Source organism: Echeneis naucrates, chromosome 4, assembly GCF_900963305.1.
Source record: "Echeneis naucrates chromosome 4, fEcheNa1.1, whole genome shotgun sequence".
In the NCBI taxonomy this organism is placed as follows: Eukaryota; Metazoa; Chordata; class Actinopteri; order Carangiformes; family Echeneidae; genus Echeneis; species Echeneis naucrates.
The window spans coordinates 18,761,512-18,778,392 of NC_042514.1; the positions used below are offsets into that span (position 1 = coordinate 18,761,512).

Genomic DNA, 16,881 nt, shown 5'->3' on the forward strand with positions numbered 1-16,881 from the left:
CTCTAACTCCCTCCTTGCATGCGCTGATAAAAACCATCCTTCTTAAAAAAAAAAACAAAAAAAACAAAACAGTTTCACCCAGTTCTAAGCATTTATACTGCATTTACTAACCATGTTCTGCCAAAGTCTCTGTCTCTCCCAGTTCCTCTCCTCTCTCTCCCTGTCCTCATCCTGCAAGTGGTGACTCATCTCCATCCCATGTTCCTGCAACACCTGCTGGTCCCATATAGCATGAATTCTGTATTACAGCTCAACTCCATGAACTTCATGCAACAACATGTTCCTGCCTACACCCCCCCCCTCCAATGCCTGCCTGCCTGTCTCTCTCTCTCTCTCTCTCAACCCAACCGGTCAAGGCAGATGGCCGCCCCCCCTGAGCCTGGTTCTGCTCGAGGTTTCTGCCTCTTAAAGGAAGTTTTTCCTTTCCACTGTTGCCAAGTGCTTGCTCATCGGGGGATCTGTTGGGTCTCTTTAAATAAATTTATAAAGAGTTTGGTCTAGACCTGCTCTATATGTAAAGTGCCTTGAAGTAACTTTGTTATGATTTGGCGCTATACAAATAAATCTGATTTGATTTGATTTGATTTGATATACTCACGAGAAGTCTTGAAGTGAAGCATCAGCTGACCTCTGACCTCTCTGCCATTGTTGAAAAAGAATTACAGAAAATACTGTTCCTGCCCAGTTTCGAACTGGGGACCTTTCGCGTGTGAGGCGAACGTGATGACCACTACACTACAGAAACCTGTACAGGACACCCTCTTCCCCTTGTTGATGAAATGCCATCGTTACTACTGTTGTGATGGCCTCCCACGTGCTCTGAAAAGAACAATAGAGAGGCCGACATCCTGAAGCCTGGGCCAGAGTTGTCTGCCTGTTTGGAAATGGCGCCATGACCCCAGGATCCACCCCAAGGGTGTGGTTCTGAGTTTGAAGAGGAGGGCATTTGCTAGACACCAGCGCCCTCAGCAGGGATCCCCGATGACGTCACACAGGTAATAAAGACGCTCCATGGCTCTTGATCTTCGCTTTTTCCCAGTGCCCCAGTTGTGGGAGAGAACTGTCCCAGCTTTTGTCTGGACCTCTCCAATGATATTTTAATTGCTTCTGACAATGGATCAGCCTCCATACTTCTCATTTTGGATCTTAGTGCTGCTTTCGACACCATGCACCATGCACTAAGGTGGTTCAAATCCTATTTATCAGATAGACATCAGTTAGTTCATGTTAACAACAGCTCCTCCTCATGCGCTGCAGTCTGTTATGGAGTCCCACAGGGTTCGCTACTTGGACCAATCCTCTTTATGCTTCATCTACTTCCTCTCGGCAACATTATCAGGACATCAGACATTTCTTGAACACATACAAGTCTGGATGACCCATCATTTTTTACTCCTTAATTCTGACAAAACTGAAGTTGTTGTACTCGGCCCGAAGCACCTCAGAGAAATGCAATCTAATCATAATCAGTCTGGATGGCATTACGTTGGTGTCCAGCTCCACTGTAAGAAATCTCGGAGTAACCTTTGACCAGGACATGTCCTTTGTCCCTGACATAAAAGAAGTCAGTAGGGCAGCTTTGTTCCCCCTGAGAAAAATTAAGTAAATCAGAGACATCCTCTCTCAGGATGATGCAGAAAAACTCGTCCATGTATTTGTAACTTCTAGGCTGGACTACTGTAACTCGTTACTATCTAGATGTCCAAACAAATCTCTGAAAGGCCTTCAGTTGATTCAGAACGAACGTGGCTGCAGCAGGATGAGTATGTTAGCATTAATGAAGCTACACCCCCAACTCATGTTAACTTTCATATCCCTCGTACCACAGGTCGAGGAGGTGGGGTGGCTGCAATATTTCAGTCAAGCCTATTAATCAACCCCAGACCAAAATCTGGCTGCAGGTCTTTTGAAAGCCTCACTCTTAGTCTCTCCCACTCGGACTGGAAAGGTGAAAAACCAGTTCTGTTAGTTACAGTATACCGTCCACCTGGTCCGTACTCAGAATTCCTATCAGAGTTTTCTGAGTTTATATCAGAGTTAGTACTTAGTACAGATAAATCATTATTCTGGGAGATTTCAATATACATGTTGATGTAGAAAGCGACAGCCTTAGTTCTGGGTTTCTTTCCCTACTAGACTCAATTGGCTTTTCCCAGCATGTGAATGAACCCACTCACTTTTACAATCATATCCTTGATCTTGTTCTAACTTATGGCATTGAAATTGACAAGCTAACAATTCTTCCCCAAAATTCTCTCCTGTCTGACCATTACCTTATTACATTTGAGTTTACTTTAATGGGCTCCACAGCATTGAGGAATAAATTCAGCTATAGAAGATGTTTATCTGAAGCTGCTGTGGCTAAATTTAAAGAGAACATTTGGTCATCATTCCCAACAATGCCATATCTAAATCTAAATTTAAATGAGGATTTCTCCCATACGCAGGTTGATGACCTTGTGACTAGCACTATGGCCACACTGCGTTCGAATCTTGATAATGCCGCCCCTCTCAAAAAGAAAGTATTCAATCTGAGGAGGATGGCTCCCTGGTATAGTTACCAAATCCGTACCTTGAAGCAGACATCAAGGAAATTAGAAAGAAACTGGCGTTCCAGTAAGTCAGAAGAGTCTCACAGAGCCTGGAAAGACAGCCTAAAAACGTATAAAAAAGCTCTCCGCAGTGCTAGAAGTTCATATTACTCAGCACTCATAGAAGAAAACAAGAACAACCCCAGGTTTCTCTTCAGCACTGTAGCCAGGCTGACAGAGAGCCATAGCTCAGTGGAACCAGTGATCCCCTTAGCTCTAAGCAGTAATGATTTTATTAGTTTTTTTTTCAGACAAAATTCTCACGATCAGAGAAAGAATTTATCAGCTCTTGCCTACGTTAGATAAAAATCCCCTTCTGAAGACGGCAACTGCTGAATCAGCTGCGGCGCCTCTTTTACATCTGGAATCATTCTCACCTCTAAATCTCTCAGAGCTAGCTTCTATAGTTTCATCATCCAGACCGTCAACCTGTCTATTAGACCCAGTACCAACTAGCCTCTTTAAAGAGATCTTTTATGTAATTGAGCCGTTTATTCTAGATTTGGTTAATCTGACTTTATTTCTGGGTTATGTACCTCAGGCACTTAAGACTGCGGTCATCAAACCCCAACTTAAAAAGCCTAATCTTGATCCAGATGTTTTGGCAAACTATAGACCCATATCGAACCTTCCATTTATTTCTAAAATCATTGAGAAAGCTGTAGCAAAACAACTACACGAGCATCTGGATGGGAACAGTTTGTTTGAAGAGTTTCAGTCAGGATTTAGAGCCCATCATAGCACAGAAACAGCGCTGGTTAAAGTCTCCAATGACATTCTAATGGCCTCAGACAATGGATCAGCCTCCATACTTCGCCTTCTAGATCTTAGTGCTGCATTCGACACCATAGATCATAATATTTTACTACAGAGACTGGAACATGAAATTGGAATTAAAGGAACTGCACTAAAGTGGTTCAAATCCTACTTATCAGATAGACATCAGTTTGTTCATGTAAACAACAGCTCCTCCTCATGTACTGTAGTCAGTCATGGAGTCCCGCAGGGTTCGGTACTTGGACCAATCCTCTTTACGCTTTATCTGCTTCCTCTAGGCAACATTATCAGGAAACACAGCATCAATTTCCACTGCTACGCAGACGATACTCAGCTGTACCTATCAATGAAGCCAAATGAAGTCACTCAGATAGTCAGACTGCAGGCATGTCTTGATGACATAAAAGTCTGGATGACTGGAAATTTTTTACTTCTCAACTCTGACAAAACAGAAGTTATTGTACTCGGTCCTAAGCACCTCAGAAAAATACTATCTAATCATCTCATCAGTTTGGACGGCATTACTTTGGCCTCCAGCTCCACTGTAAGAAACCTTGGAGTAATTTTTGACCAGGACATGTCCTTTGTCCCTCACATAAAACAAGTTAGTCGGGCAGCTTTCTTCCACCTGAGAAACATTAGGAAAATCAGAAACATCCTCTCTCAGGATGATGCAGAAAAACTAGTCCATGCATTTGTAACTTCTAGGCTGGACTACTGTAACTCATTACTATCTGCATGTCCAAACACATCTCTAAAAGGCCTTCAGTTAATTCAGAACGCTGCTGCACGAATATTAACAGGAACTAGGAAAAGAGATCACATCTCTCCCGTGTTAGCTGCTCTTCATTGGCTGCCAGTAAAATATAGAGTAGAATTCAAAATCCTTCTTTTAACGTATAAAGCTCTTAATGGCCAAGCTCCATCGTATCTCAGAGAGGTCATAGTTCCTTACTGTCCTAGCAGGCCACTCCGCTCTCTAGATGGAGGTTTACTTGTGGTTCCTAGAGTCTCCAAGAGTAAATCTGGAGGCAGATCGTTTAGTTATCAGGCTCCTCTTCTATGGAACCAACTCCCAGCATCGGTCCGGGGGGCGGACTCTTTAGTAACTTTCAAGACCAGGCTTAAAACTTTCCTGTATGACAGAGCGTACAGTTAAAAAGTCCTCTACTCTTTAGGTATGCTGCTATAGGCCTAGGCTGCTGGGGGAAGGACTGAGCTTCTCTCTCTCTCTCTCTCTCTCTCTCGCTCTCTGTCTCTCCCTGTCACCCTCTCTCCCTCTTTCTCTCTAACTCCCTCCTTGCATGCGCTGATAAAAACCATCCTTCTTAAAAAAAAAAACAAAAAAAACAAAACAGTTTCACCCAGTTCTAAGCATTTATACTGCATTTACTAACCATGTTCTGCCAAAGTCTCTGTCTCTCCCAGTTCCTCTCCTCTCTCTCCCTGTCCTCATCCTGCAGGTGGTGACTCATCTCCATCCCATGTTCCTGCAACACCTGCTGGTCCCATATAGCATGAATTCTGTATTACAGCTCAACTCCATGAACTTCATGCAACAACATGTTCCTGCCTACACCCCCCCCCTCCAATGCCTGCCTGCCTGTCTCTCTCTCTCTCTCTCTCAACCCAACCGGTCAAGGCAGATGGCCGCCCCCCCTGAGCCTGGTTCTGCTCGAGGTTTCTGCCTCTTAAAGGAAGTTTTTCCTTTCCACTGTTGCCAAGTGCTTGCTCATCGGGGGATCTGTTGGGTCTCTTTAAATAAATTTATAAAGAGTTTGGTCTAGACCTGCTCTATATGTAAAGTGCCTTGATGTAACTTTGTTATGATTTGGCGCTATACAAATAAATCTGATTTGATTTGATTTGATTTGATATACTCACGAGAAGTCTTGAAGTGAAGCATCAGCTGACCTCTGACCTCTCTGCCATTGTTGAAAAAGAATTACAGAAAATACTGTTCCTGCCCAGTTTCGAACTGGGGACCTTTCGCGTGTGAGGCGAACGTGATGACCACTACACTACAGAAACCTGTACAGGACACCCTCTTCCCCTTGTTGATGAAATGCCATCGTTACTACTGTTGTGATGGCCTCCCACGTGCTCTGAAAAGAACAATAGAGAGGCCGACATCCTGAAGCCTGGGCCAGAGTTGTCTGCCTGTTTGGAAATGGCGCCATGACCCCAGGATCCACCCCAAGGGTGTGGTTCTGAGTTTGAAGAGGAGGGCATTTGCTAGACACCAGCGCCCTCAGCAGGGATCCCCGATGACGTCACACAGGTAATAAAGACGCTCCATGGCTCTTGATCTTCGCTTTTTCCCAGTGCCCCAGTTGTGGGAGAGAACTGTCCCAGCTTTTGTCTGGACCTCTCCAATGATATTTTAATTGCTTCTGACAATGGATCAGCCTCCATACTTCTCATTTTGGATCTTAGTGCTGCTTTCGACACCATGCACCATGCACTAAGGTGGTTCAAATCCTATTTATCAGATAGACATCAGTTAGTTCATGTTAACAACAGCTCCTCCTCATGCGCTGCAGTCTGTTATGGAGTCCCACAGGGTTCGCTACTTGGACCAATCCTCTTTATGCTTCATCTACTTCCTCTCGGCAACATTATCAGGACATCAGACATTTCTTGAACACATACAAGTCTGGATGACCCATCATTTTTTACTCCTTAATTCTGACAAAACTGAAGTTGTTGTACTCGGCCCGAAGCACCTCAGAGAAATGCAATCTAATCATAATCAGTCTGGATGGCATTACGTTGGTGTCCAGCTCCACTGTAAGAAATCTCGGAGTAACCTTTGACCAGGACATGTCCTTTGTCCCTGACATAAAAGAAGTCAGTAGGGCAGCTTTGTTCCCCCTGAGAAAAATTAAGTAAATCAGAGACATCCTCTCTCAGGATGATGCAGAAAAACTCGTCCATGTATTTGTAACTTCTAGGCTGGACTACTGTAACTCGTTACTATCTAGATGTCCAAACAAATCTCTGAAAGGCCTTCAGTTGATTCAGAACGCTACAGCAAGAAAATTAACAGTCACTAGGAAATGAGATCACATCTCTCCCGTGTTAGCTGCTTTTCATTGGCTGCCAGTAAAATATAGAGTAGAATTTAAAATCCTTCCGTTAACATATAAAGCTCTTAATGGCTGAGCTCCATCACGTCTCAGAGAGCTCATAGTTCCTTACTGTCTTAGTAGGCCACTCCACTCTCTAGGTGGAGGTTAACTTGTGGTTCCTAGAGTCTTCAAGAAGAAATCTGGAGGCGGCTCTTTCAGTTAACAGGCTCCTCTTCCATGGAACCAACTTCCAGTATCGTTTTGGGGGGCGGACTCTTACGCAAATTTCAAGATCAGGCTGAAAACTTTCTTATATGACAGAGCTTATAGTTAAAAAGTTAAAGTCCTCTACTCTTTAGCTATGCTACTATAGGCCTAGGCTGCTGGGGGAAGGACTGAGCTTCTCTCTCTCTCTCTCTCTCTCTCTCCCTGTTTCTCCCAGTTCTAAGCATTTGTACTGCATTTACTAACCATGTTTTCCCGAAGTCTGTCTCTCCCAGCTCCCCTCCTCACTCCCTGTCCTCATCCTGCAAGTGGTGACTCATCGCCATACCATGTTCCTGCAAGGCCTAGACCTCTAGACCTGCTCTTCATGTAAAGTACCTTTATGTCACTTTGTTATGATTTGGCGCAATACAAAGACCTGCCCCTCATGTAATTTTACTACGAAAATTGAAGCAGCTGAGAATGCAAGGCAAGAACCAAAAACATCGCTAAAGCCAATTTTTCTAATTGAATTAAGAGGTATGCCTTAACTAAAAAGAGATGCTGATTTATTTCCAATTGACAGCAAACATGTTTCCACCCAGTTTCGAACTGGGGACCTTTTGCGTGTTAAGCGAACGTGATGACCACTACACTACGGAAACCTGCACGGGTCACCGCCTTCCCCTTGACAATGAAATGCCAGCGTTACTACAGCAATTACACAAACAAACAGCTGAAGCCAATTCTCTAATCAAAATCAGAGGTAGCAGTAACCAAACACACAGGTCCGGCTTGTGTAGAGCCGACAGCAAACCTGTTTCTGCCCAGGTTCGAACTGGGGATCTTTCGCGTGTAAGGCGAACGTGATGACCACTACACTACAGAAACCTGAGCACAAGCTGCTCTGCCCCTTCTGTCAGGTTTAAACCACCTAGAACATGATGAAACAGGGAAGAAAGACAAAGGACAACAGCGCTCATTTTTACTTGTAAGGAGAACAGACAGAGATATGTTCAGTTACATTCTCTAACTGCTCTGACGTATCTCTTCCGTTCTCCCCTCTTTATTTCCTTAGGGTGGTCCCTAGTTTGTATGATCTCAAGTCCTGTAAGAAAAACACAAGTTTCTGCATTCCTGCAGGGTTAGTAAAAGTACAAAAGATACTCATGAGAAGTCTTGAAGTAAAGTATCAGCTGATCTCTCTACCTTTGTAAAGAAACACATAAAGTTCTGTTTCTGCCCAGTTTCGAACTGTGGACCTTTCGCTTGTGAGGCTAACGTGATGACCACAACACTACAGAAACCTGCACAGGCGAGCCCCTTCCCCTTGATGATGAAATGCCATCGCTAATACGAAAATTGAAGCAACTGAGAATTCAAGGCAGGAACCAAAAACATCGCGAAAGCCAATTCTCTAATTGAATTAAGAGGTATGCAGTAACTAAAAAGAAATGCTGTTCTGTTTCCAGCTGACAGCAAACATGTTTCCGCCCAGTTTCGAACTGGGGACCTTTCGCGTGTTAGGCAAACGTGATGACCACTACACTACGGAAACCCACACAGGTCACCTCCCTCCGCTTATCAAGAAATGCCATCATTACTACTGTTGCGATCGCCTGCCACGTGCTTTGAAAAGAACAATCGAGAGGCCTACATCCTGAAGCCTGGGCCAGAGTTGTCTGCCTGTTTGGAAATGGTGCCATGACCCCAGGATCCACCCCTAGGGTATGGTTCTGAGTTTGAAGAGGAGGGCATTTGCTAGACGCCAGCGCCCTCATTAGGGTTCCCCAATGACGTCACACAGGTAATAAAGAAGCTCTCTTGCATTTTTTCCATATTAAGAGCCAACAGCAAATCTGTTTCTGCCCAGGTTTGAACTGGGGACCTCTCGCGTGTGAGGCGAACGTGATGACCACTACACTACAGAAACCCGCACAGGTCACCTCCTTCCGCTTATCAAGAAATGCCATCATTAACACTGTTGCGATAATTGCAGTGGTATCAGATGTCGGAAGAGGCCGTCCCACAAGTGTCTCTGGCTTTACATCCTAAACATCAGGCTAAAGAATTGGGTGGGATGGTAAAACTAGCATTAGCACAGGATGATTGGGTTATCACGGACATTCGCGGAGTACTTTATTCGGCTAGAGCCAACATATACTCAATTCAAGTAGAAGCCGTAGATAGCTCAGTTCTGGAGGAGGCCCAGGTCTCCCGGTTTCACGGTAGAGAAAAAACAGATCACCCTGAGGCTGCGTCTATCATTGACTCTCTACCAGAGTCCCTATGGGCGCAGGGCCCGACAGAAGTGCGACTGGTGCAATGTGAACCATTAACTTTTGAGGTGAACACCTCTGATCCAGTGTGGATCAATCAGTACCCCCACAAGCCCCAAGCAGAGGAGGGCATCGCAGACACCATTCAGGGCCTCATATCACAGGGCGTATGATCTCTGACCTCTCTGCCGTTGTTGAAAAAGAATAACCGAAAACACAGTTTCTGCCCAGTTTCAAACTGGGGATCTTTCGCCTGTAATGCAAACGTGATGACCGATACACTACGGAAAGCTGCACTGGACACTCCCTTCCCCTTGACGATGAAATGCCATCGTTACTTCGCTTACTTGCTGACAATGCAAGGGAAGAACCAAAAACATCGCTAAAGGCAATTCTTTAATCGAATTAAGAGGTATGCATTAACTGGAAAAAAGACGCTGATCTATTTCCAGCTGACAGCAAAGATGTTTCCGCCCAGTTTCGAACTGGGGACCTTTCGCGTGTTAGGCAAACGTGATGACCACTACACTACGGAAACCTGGATGCAAGCTGCTCCGCCCCTTCCAATCTAATGATTTCTGACGTGAACAGGAACTTTCATAAAAGCTGCATTTGCTCTTCCAGTTGCATCACCGAAATTTGGTCTTCCTAAGAATAGATGCAGATACTGGCAGGTATACTCACGAGAAGTCTTGAAGTGAAGCATCAGCTGACCTCTGACCTCTCTGCCTTTGTTGAAAAAGAATTACAGAAAATACTGTTCCTGCCCAGTTTCGAACTGGGGACCTTTCGCGTGTGAGGCGAACGTGATGACTACTACACTACAGAAACCTGTACAGGACACCCTCTTCCCCTTGATGATGAAATGCCACCGTTACTACTGTTGTGATGGCCTCCCACGTGCTCTGAAAAGAACAATAGAGAGGCCTACGTCCTGAAGCCTGGGCCAGAGTTGTCTGCCTGTTTGGAAATGGCGCCATGACCCCAGGATCCACCCCTACACTACAGAAACCTGCACAGGACACCCTCTTCCCCTTGATGATTAAATGCCATCGTTAATACGAAAATTGAAGCAATTGAGAATGCAAGGCAGGAACCAAAAACATCTGTTTCCAGCTGACAGCAAACATGTTTCCGCCCAGTTTCGAACTGGGGACCTTTCGCGTGTTAGGCGAACGTGATGACCGCTACACTACGGGAACCTGGATGCAAGCTGCTCCGCCCCTTCCAATCTAATGATTTCTGACGTGAACAGGAACTTTCATAAAAGCTGCATTTGCTCTTCCAGTTGCATCACCGAAATTTGGTCTTCCTAAGAATAGATGCAGATACTGGCAGGTATACTCACGAGAAGTCTTGAAGTGAAGCATCAGCTGACCTCTGACCTCTCTGCCTTTGTTGAAAAAGAATTACAGAAAATACTGTTCCTGCCCAGTTTCGAACTGGGGACCTTTCGCGTGTGAGGCGAACGTGATGACTACTACACTACAGAAACCTGTACAGGACACCCTCTTCCCCTTGATGATGAAATGCCACCGTTACTACTGTTGTGATGGCCTCCCACGTGCTCTGAAAAGAACAATAGAGAGGCCTACATCCTGAAGCCTGGGCCAGAGTTGTCTGCCTGTTTGGAAATGGCGCCATGACCCCAGGATCCACCCCTACACTACAGAAACCTGCACAGGACACCCTCTTCCCCTTGATGATTAAATGCCATCGTTAATACGAAAATTGAAGCAATTGAGAATTCAAGGCAGGAACCAAAAACATCTGTTTCCAGCTGACAGCAAACATGTTTCCGCCCAGTTTCGAACTGGGGACCTTTCGCGTGTTAGGCGAACGTGATGACCACTACACTACGGAAACCTGAATGCAAGCTGCTCCGCCCCTTCCAATCTAATGATTTCTGACGTGAACAGGTACTTTCATAAAAGCTGCATTTGCTCTTCCAGTTGCATCACCGAAATTTGGTCTTCCTAAGAATAGATGCAGATACTGGCAGGTATACTCACGAGAAGTCTTGAAGTGAAGCATCAGCTGACCTCTGACCTCTCTGCCTTTGTTGAAAAAGAATTACAGAAAATACTGTTCCTGCCCAGTTTCGAACTGGGGACCTTTCGCGTGTGACGCGAACGTGATGACCACTACACTACAGAAACCTGTACAAAACGCCCTCTTCCCCTTGATGATGAAATGCCACCATTACTACTGTTGTGATGGCCTCCCACGTGCTCTGAAAAGAACAATAGAGAGGCCTACATCCTGAAGCCTGGGCCAGAGTTGTCTGCCTGTTTGGAAATGGCGCCATGACCCCAGGATCCACCCCTACACTACAGAAACCTGCACAGGCCAGCCCCTTCCCCTTGATGATGAAATGCCATCGTTAATACGAAAATTGAAGCAACTGAGAATGCAAGGCAGGAACCAAAAACATTTGTTTCCAGCTGACAGCAAACATGTTTCCGCCCAGTTTCGAACTGGGGACCTTTCGCGTGTTAGGCGAACGTGATGACCACTACACTACGGAAACCCGCACAGGTAACCTCCTTCCGCTTATCAAGAAATGCCATCATTACCACTGTTGCGATAGCCTCCCACGTGCTCTGAAAATAACAATCGAGAATCCTACATCCTGAAGCCTGGGCCAGAGTTGTCTACCTGTTTGAAAATGGCGCCATGACCCCAGGATCCACCCCTAGGGTATGGTTTTGAGTTTGAACAGGAGGGCATTTGCCAAACGCCAGCGCCCTCAGCAGGGATCCCCGATGACGTCACACAGGTAATAAAGACGCTTCATGGCTCTTGATCTTCGCTTTTTCCCAGTGCCCCAGTTGTGGTAGAGAGCTGTCCCAGCTTTCGAGTAGCAGCAGCGGTGTCCCTGACACCAGAACAATTGCAGTGGTATCAGATGTCGGAAGAGGCCGTCCCACAAGTGTCTCTGGCTTTACATCCTAAACATCAGGCTAAGGAATTGGGTGGGATGGTAAAACTAGCATTAGCACAGGATGATTGGGTTATCACGGACATTAGCGGAGTACTTTATTCGGCTAGAGCCAACATATACTCAATTCAAGTAGAAGCCGTAGATAGCTCAGTTCTGGAGGAGGCCCAGGTCTCCCGGTTTCACGGTAGAGAAAAAACAGATCACCCTGAGGCTGCGTCTATCATTGACTCTCTACCAGAGTCCCTATGGGCGCAGGGCCCGACAGAAGTGCGACTGGTGCAATGTGAACCATTAACTTTTGAGGTGAACACCTCTGATCCAGTGTGGATCAATCAGTACCCCCACAAGCCCCAAGCAGAGGAGGGCATCGCAGACACCATTCAGGGCCTCATATCACAGGGCGTATGATCTCTGACCTCTCTGCCGTTGTTGAAAAAGAATAACTGAAAACACAGTTTCTGCCCAGTTTCAAACTGGGGATCTTTCGCCTGTAATGCAAACGTGATGACCGATACACTACGGAAAGCTGCACTGGACACTCCCTTCCCCTTGACGATGAAATGCCATCGTTACTTCAAATATTGCTGACAATGCAAGGGAAGAACCAAAAACATCGCTAAAGGCAATTCTTTAATCGAATTAAGAGGTATGCATTAACTGGAAAAAAGACGCTGATTTATTTCCAGCTGAAAGCAAAGATGTTTCCGCCCAGTTTCAAACTGGGGACCTTTCGCGTGTTAGGCGAACGTGATGACCACTACACTACGGAAACCTGAATGCAAGCTGCTCCGCCCCTTCCAATCTAATGATTTCTGACGTGAACAGGTACTTTCATAAAAGCTGCATTTGCTCTTCCAGTTGCATCACCGAAATTTGGTCTTCCTAAGAATAGATGCAGATACTGGCAGGTATACTCACGAGAAGTCTTGAAGTGAAGCATCAGCTGACCTCTGACCTCTCAGCCTTTGTTGAAAGAGAATTACAGAAAATACTGTTCCTGCCCAGTTTCGAACTGGGGACCTTTCGCATGTGAGGCGAACGTGATGACCACTACACTACAGAAACCTGTACAGGACACCCTCTTCCCCTTGATGATGAAATGCTATCGTTACTACTGTTGTGATGGCCTCCCCCGTGCTCTGAAAAGAACAATAGAGAGGCCTACATCCTGAAGCCTGGGCCAGAGTTGTCTGCCTGTTTGGAAATGGCGCCATGACCCCAGGATTCACCCCTAGGGAGTGGTTCTGAGTTTGAAGAGGAGGGCATTTGCTAGACACCAGCGCCCTCAGCAGGGATCCCCGATGACGTCACACAGGTAATAAAGACGCTCCATGGCTCTTGATCTTCGCTTTTTCCCAGTGCCCCGGTTGTGGGAGAGAGCTGTCCCAGCTTTTGTCTGGACCTCTCCAATGATATTCTAATTGCTTCAGACAATGGATCAGCCTCCATACTTCTCCTTTTGGATCTTAGTGCTGCTTTCGACACCATAGATCACAATATTTTACTACAGAGACTGGAACATGAAATTGGGATTAAAGGAACTGCAATAAGGTGGTTCAAATCCTATTTATCAGATAGACATCAGTTTGTTCATGTTCACAACAGCTCCTCCTCATGCACTGCAGTCAGTTATGGAGTCCCACAGGTTTGGGTACTTGGACCAATCGTCTTTACGCTTCATCTAGGCACCAAATGCCATCTTTACTACCGCAATTACACAATGAATTGACCAAACAAACAGCTGAAGCCAACATTTTCTATTCTAATTCAGAGGTAGCACTTACCAAATACACAGGTCATACTCGCTCCACGGCTCTCGATCTTCGCTGTTTCCCAGTGCCCCGGTTGTGGGAGAGAGCTGTTCCAGCTTTCGTCTGGACCTCTGATTGTTGCATCACCGAAATTTGCTCTTCCTACGAATAGACGCAGATACAGGCAGGTCTACTCACGAGAAGTCTTGAAGTGAAGCATCAGCTGATCTCTGACCTCTCTGCCGTTGTTGAAAAAGAATAACTGAAAACACAGTTTCTGCCCAGTTTCAAACTGGGGATCTTTCGCGTGTAATGCAAACGTGATGACCGATACACTACGGAAAGCTGCACTGGACACTCCCTTCCCCTTGACGATGAAATGCCATCGTTACTACAGCAATTACACAAACAAACAGCTTAAGCCAATTCTCTAATCTAAATCAGAGGTAGCAATAACCAAACACACAGGTCCGGCTTGTGTAGAGCCGACAGCAAATCTGTTTCTGCCCAGGTTCGAACTGGGGACCTTTCGCGTGTAAGGCGAACGTGATGACCACTACACTACAGAAACCTGAGCACAAGCTGCTCTGCCCCTTCTGTCAGGTTTAAGCCACCTAGAACATGATGAAACACAGGGAAGAAAGACAAAGGACAACAGCGCTCATTTTACTTGCAAGGAGAACAGACAGAGATATGTTCAGTTACATTCTCTAACTGCTCTGACGTATCTCTTCCGTTCTCCCCTCTTTATTTCCTTAGGGTGGTCCCTAGTTAGTATGATCTCAAGTCCTGTAAGAAAAACACAAGTTTCTGCATTCCTGCAGGGTTAGTAAAAGTACAAAAGACACTCATGAGAAGTCTTGAAGCAAAGTCTTAGCTGATCTCTGACCTATCTGCCTTGGTTAAGAAACACAGAAAGTTCTGTTCTGCCCAGTTTCAAACTGTGGACCTTTCGCGTGTGAGGCGAACATGATGACCACTACACTACAGAAACCTGAATGCAAACTGCTCCGCCCCTTCCAATCTAATGATTTCTGACGTGAACAGGTACTTTCATAAAAGCTGTATTTGCTCTTACCGTTGCATCACCGAAATTTGGTCTTCCTAAGAATAGATGCAGATACTGGCAGGTATACTCACGAGAAGTCTTGAAGTGAAGCATCAGCTGACCACTGACCTCTCTGCATTCGTTGAAAAAAAAAAAAATTAAGTTGTTTTTCCGCCCAGGTTCGAACTGGGGACCTTTCGCGTGTGAAGCGAACGTGATGACCACTACACTACAGAAACCTGCCCAGGGCACGCCCTTCCCATTGATGATGAAATGCCATCGTTACTTCAAATATTGAAGTCGCTGAGAATGTAAGCAACGCATCAAAAACATCGCGACAGCAAATTCTCTAATCGAATTAAGAGGTATGCCTTCACTTCGCTACTTGGACCAATCCTCTTTACGCTTCATCTGCTTCCTCTAGGCAACATTATCAGGACATCAGACATGTCTTGAACACATACAAGTCTGGATGACCCATAATTTTTTTACTCCTTAATTCTGACAAAACTGACATGCCATTGTTACTACAAACATTACAGAAAGTGAGAATGCAAGTGATGCACCAAAAGCATAGTTGAAGCCAATTCTCCAAACTAATTCTGAGGTAGGCCTGACCTAATACACACATCCTACTCTCCTGCATTAATTCCATAATCAGAGTCCACAACAAATCTGGGCAGTTTTCCAACCCAGCGCTGGTTAAATAGTGGACCGACTAAACGTTGGGTTAACTTCACCAAACAAACTGGGTCTGTTCATTCAACCCAGGAAGATGGGTTGTTAAAATATCCCTAATATGGGTTATATTGACTATAATACTGGATTAATTTCACCCCACTAATGGGATATTATTATTGTTTTTGTTGCTCCACCGTAAAATGTGAAAAATGATTAAAAAAAAAGTATAGATTTCTCTGGCACAACTGATGGTCATCAGTTTAACTACACATGATCATACTCACACCAGGTCTAGCATTTTCTTGTACATCTTATTGACTATTGGTGAGTCTTGAAGCAATAGCTCTCTGCATTTTGTTCTTAATTAAATATCTTCTCCCACTGGTATACACACACTGGTCTGGCACTGATGTGATAATAATGATTTATTAATTAACTTTCATTATTAATTCAAAACAAATAAACTTGACACATTCTGCTTTCAGAATTACTTTACATTTAATTGCAGTGTTATTTGAGACTGAATTCGCGGCTGTTAATAATACTCAGGTGGGGAAAGCTTTAAAAATATGATTTTGTTCCAACAATAATCACTTTATAATCAACTTAATTCATGTTTTTTCAATGAAAATTAAATGTAGAACTGACAGAATTCTATTCTACTTCTTTTAAATAAATCCTATATAGTTGTTCACGGTGCTGTCAATCATAAATTCTATACATAATCTACTTTTATTTCTGTTGTCTCTCCTAAATTGTGTTGGAAAGGGATGCAGCACAGAGACCCTCACTGTCATTTTATTATCATTTTGATTTCTGGTAGAAACCAAACTCGAACCGTTGACCGGCTCTGCCTCTTTCTGGTGATAACGATTGTCAAGTGGAAGCTCTTTTACTCGTATGTTTTATCTTTTGTATCAGGTCATAAATCAACCAACCAAACCAACATTTGCTGGTCTGAAAGAAGGGACAGCCTGGTAATCTCCAACTAATCAGTGTCTCAGATGCACTTTCTCCTTTTGAACACTAGAGGATAGCAGCATACAACACAGTGACTGCATTATTGCAGACACTGACTGTGAATGTAGATGTACCTCTGCTTTAGACAAATGGCCCCCTTGGCTCATACTGTGTTTGACGTTACTAGTGTGTTATTATTCTGTAAGAAATGCACACAGTTAGGCATTTTAGGCCATTGACTCTAAACTGTGTCCCAGCCCCACTCTAAAGGATCATGAGAAAATGTGAAGGCTTTTATTGAAAATCATTAGGGTACAAAGTTTTGCTATAATATTTTGTATTGTTTTAACTTTTGCCTCAAGAAATTTTGACTTTTTTGTCCTGTTTACAAAGCACATTGACTATTATGTAGAAGTTAAGGGTGGAAATCTTTGACTTATTCACAGATATCTGAAATGTGAAACAATCCCCAAACATACACAGAAACGACTTTAATCCTACAAGTCCCAACTGACCAGCCGACATACAGCTCCATAAAGTAAAACTAGAGAATGCAGTCTAAAGTCATGCTAACA

General features: G+C 44.5%; 17 non-coding genes across 17 annotated transcripts; all 17 read right to left on the reverse strand.

The window, feature by feature from the left end:
- Nucleotides 1–672: 672 nt before the first annotated feature.
- On the reverse strand, nt 673–745 carry trnav-cac (transfer RNA valine (anticodon CAC)). Its single transcript has one exon. It is a non-coding gene; the product is annotated as a tRNA-Val (tRNA).
- A 4,581-nt stretch (nt 746–5,326) lies between these two features.
- Nucleotides 5,327–5,399, reverse strand: trnav-cac (transfer RNA valine (anticodon CAC)). The gene has a single exon. It is a non-coding gene; the product is annotated as a tRNA-Val (tRNA).
- Nucleotides 5,400–7,235: 1,836 nt separating this feature from the next.
- trnav-aac (transfer RNA valine (anticodon AAC)) lies at nt 7,236–7,308 on the reverse strand. Its single transcript has one exon. It is a non-coding gene; the product is annotated as a tRNA-Val (tRNA).
- A 153-nt stretch (nt 7,309–7,461) lies between these two features.
- Nucleotides 7,462–7,534, reverse strand: trnav-uac (transfer RNA valine (anticodon UAC)). Its single transcript has one exon. It is a non-coding gene; the product is annotated as a tRNA-Val (tRNA).
- A 594-nt stretch (nt 7,535–8,128) lies between these two features.
- trnav-aac (transfer RNA valine (anticodon AAC)) lies at nt 8,129–8,201 on the reverse strand. Its single transcript has one exon. It is a non-coding gene; the product is annotated as a tRNA-Val (tRNA).
- A 302-nt stretch (nt 8,202–8,503) lies between these two features.
- trnav-cac (transfer RNA valine (anticodon CAC)) lies at nt 8,504–8,576 on the reverse strand. The gene has a single exon. It is a non-coding gene; the product is annotated as a tRNA-Val (tRNA).
- Nucleotides 8,577–9,387: 811 nt separating this feature from the next.
- On the reverse strand, nt 9,388–9,460 carry trnav-aac (transfer RNA valine (anticodon AAC)). Its single transcript has one exon. It is a non-coding gene; the product is annotated as a tRNA-Val (tRNA).
- Nucleotides 9,461–9,680: 220 nt separating this feature from the next.
- On the reverse strand, nt 9,681–9,753 carry trnav-cac (transfer RNA valine (anticodon CAC)). Its single transcript has one exon. It is a non-coding gene; the product is annotated as a tRNA-Val (tRNA).
- A 298-nt stretch (nt 9,754–10,051) lies between these two features.
- On the reverse strand, nt 10,052–10,124 carry trnav-aac (transfer RNA valine (anticodon AAC)). Its single transcript has one exon. It is a non-coding gene; the product is annotated as a tRNA-Val (tRNA).
- Nucleotides 10,125–10,344: 220 nt separating this feature from the next.
- Nucleotides 10,345–10,417, reverse strand: trnav-cac (transfer RNA valine (anticodon CAC)). The gene has a single exon. It is a non-coding gene; the product is annotated as a tRNA-Val (tRNA).
- Nucleotides 10,418–10,715: 298 nt separating this feature from the next.
- trnav-aac (transfer RNA valine (anticodon AAC)) lies at nt 10,716–10,788 on the reverse strand. Its single transcript has one exon. It is a non-coding gene; the product is annotated as a tRNA-Val (tRNA).
- A 220-nt stretch (nt 10,789–11,008) lies between these two features.
- On the reverse strand, nt 11,009–11,081 carry trnav-cac (transfer RNA valine (anticodon CAC)). The gene has a single exon. It is a non-coding gene; the product is annotated as a tRNA-Val (tRNA).
- A 298-nt stretch (nt 11,082–11,379) lies between these two features.
- trnav-aac (transfer RNA valine (anticodon AAC)) lies at nt 11,380–11,452 on the reverse strand. The gene has a single exon. It is a non-coding gene; the product is annotated as a tRNA-Val (tRNA).
- Nucleotides 11,453–12,565: 1,113 nt separating this feature from the next.
- trnav-aac (transfer RNA valine (anticodon AAC)) lies at nt 12,566–12,638 on the reverse strand. The gene has a single exon. It is a non-coding gene; the product is annotated as a tRNA-Val (tRNA).
- Nucleotides 12,639–12,858: 220 nt separating this feature from the next.
- Nucleotides 12,859–12,931, reverse strand: trnav-cac (transfer RNA valine (anticodon CAC)). Its single transcript has one exon. It is a non-coding gene; the product is annotated as a tRNA-Val (tRNA).
- Nucleotides 12,932–14,115: 1,184 nt separating this feature from the next.
- trnav-uac (transfer RNA valine (anticodon UAC)) lies at nt 14,116–14,188 on the reverse strand. Its single transcript has one exon. It is a non-coding gene; the product is annotated as a tRNA-Val (tRNA).
- A 643-nt stretch (nt 14,189–14,831) lies between these two features.
- On the reverse strand, nt 14,832–14,904 carry trnav-cac (transfer RNA valine (anticodon CAC)). The gene has a single exon. It is a non-coding gene; the product is annotated as a tRNA-Val (tRNA).
- Nucleotides 14,905–16,881: the final 1,977 nt, after the last annotated feature.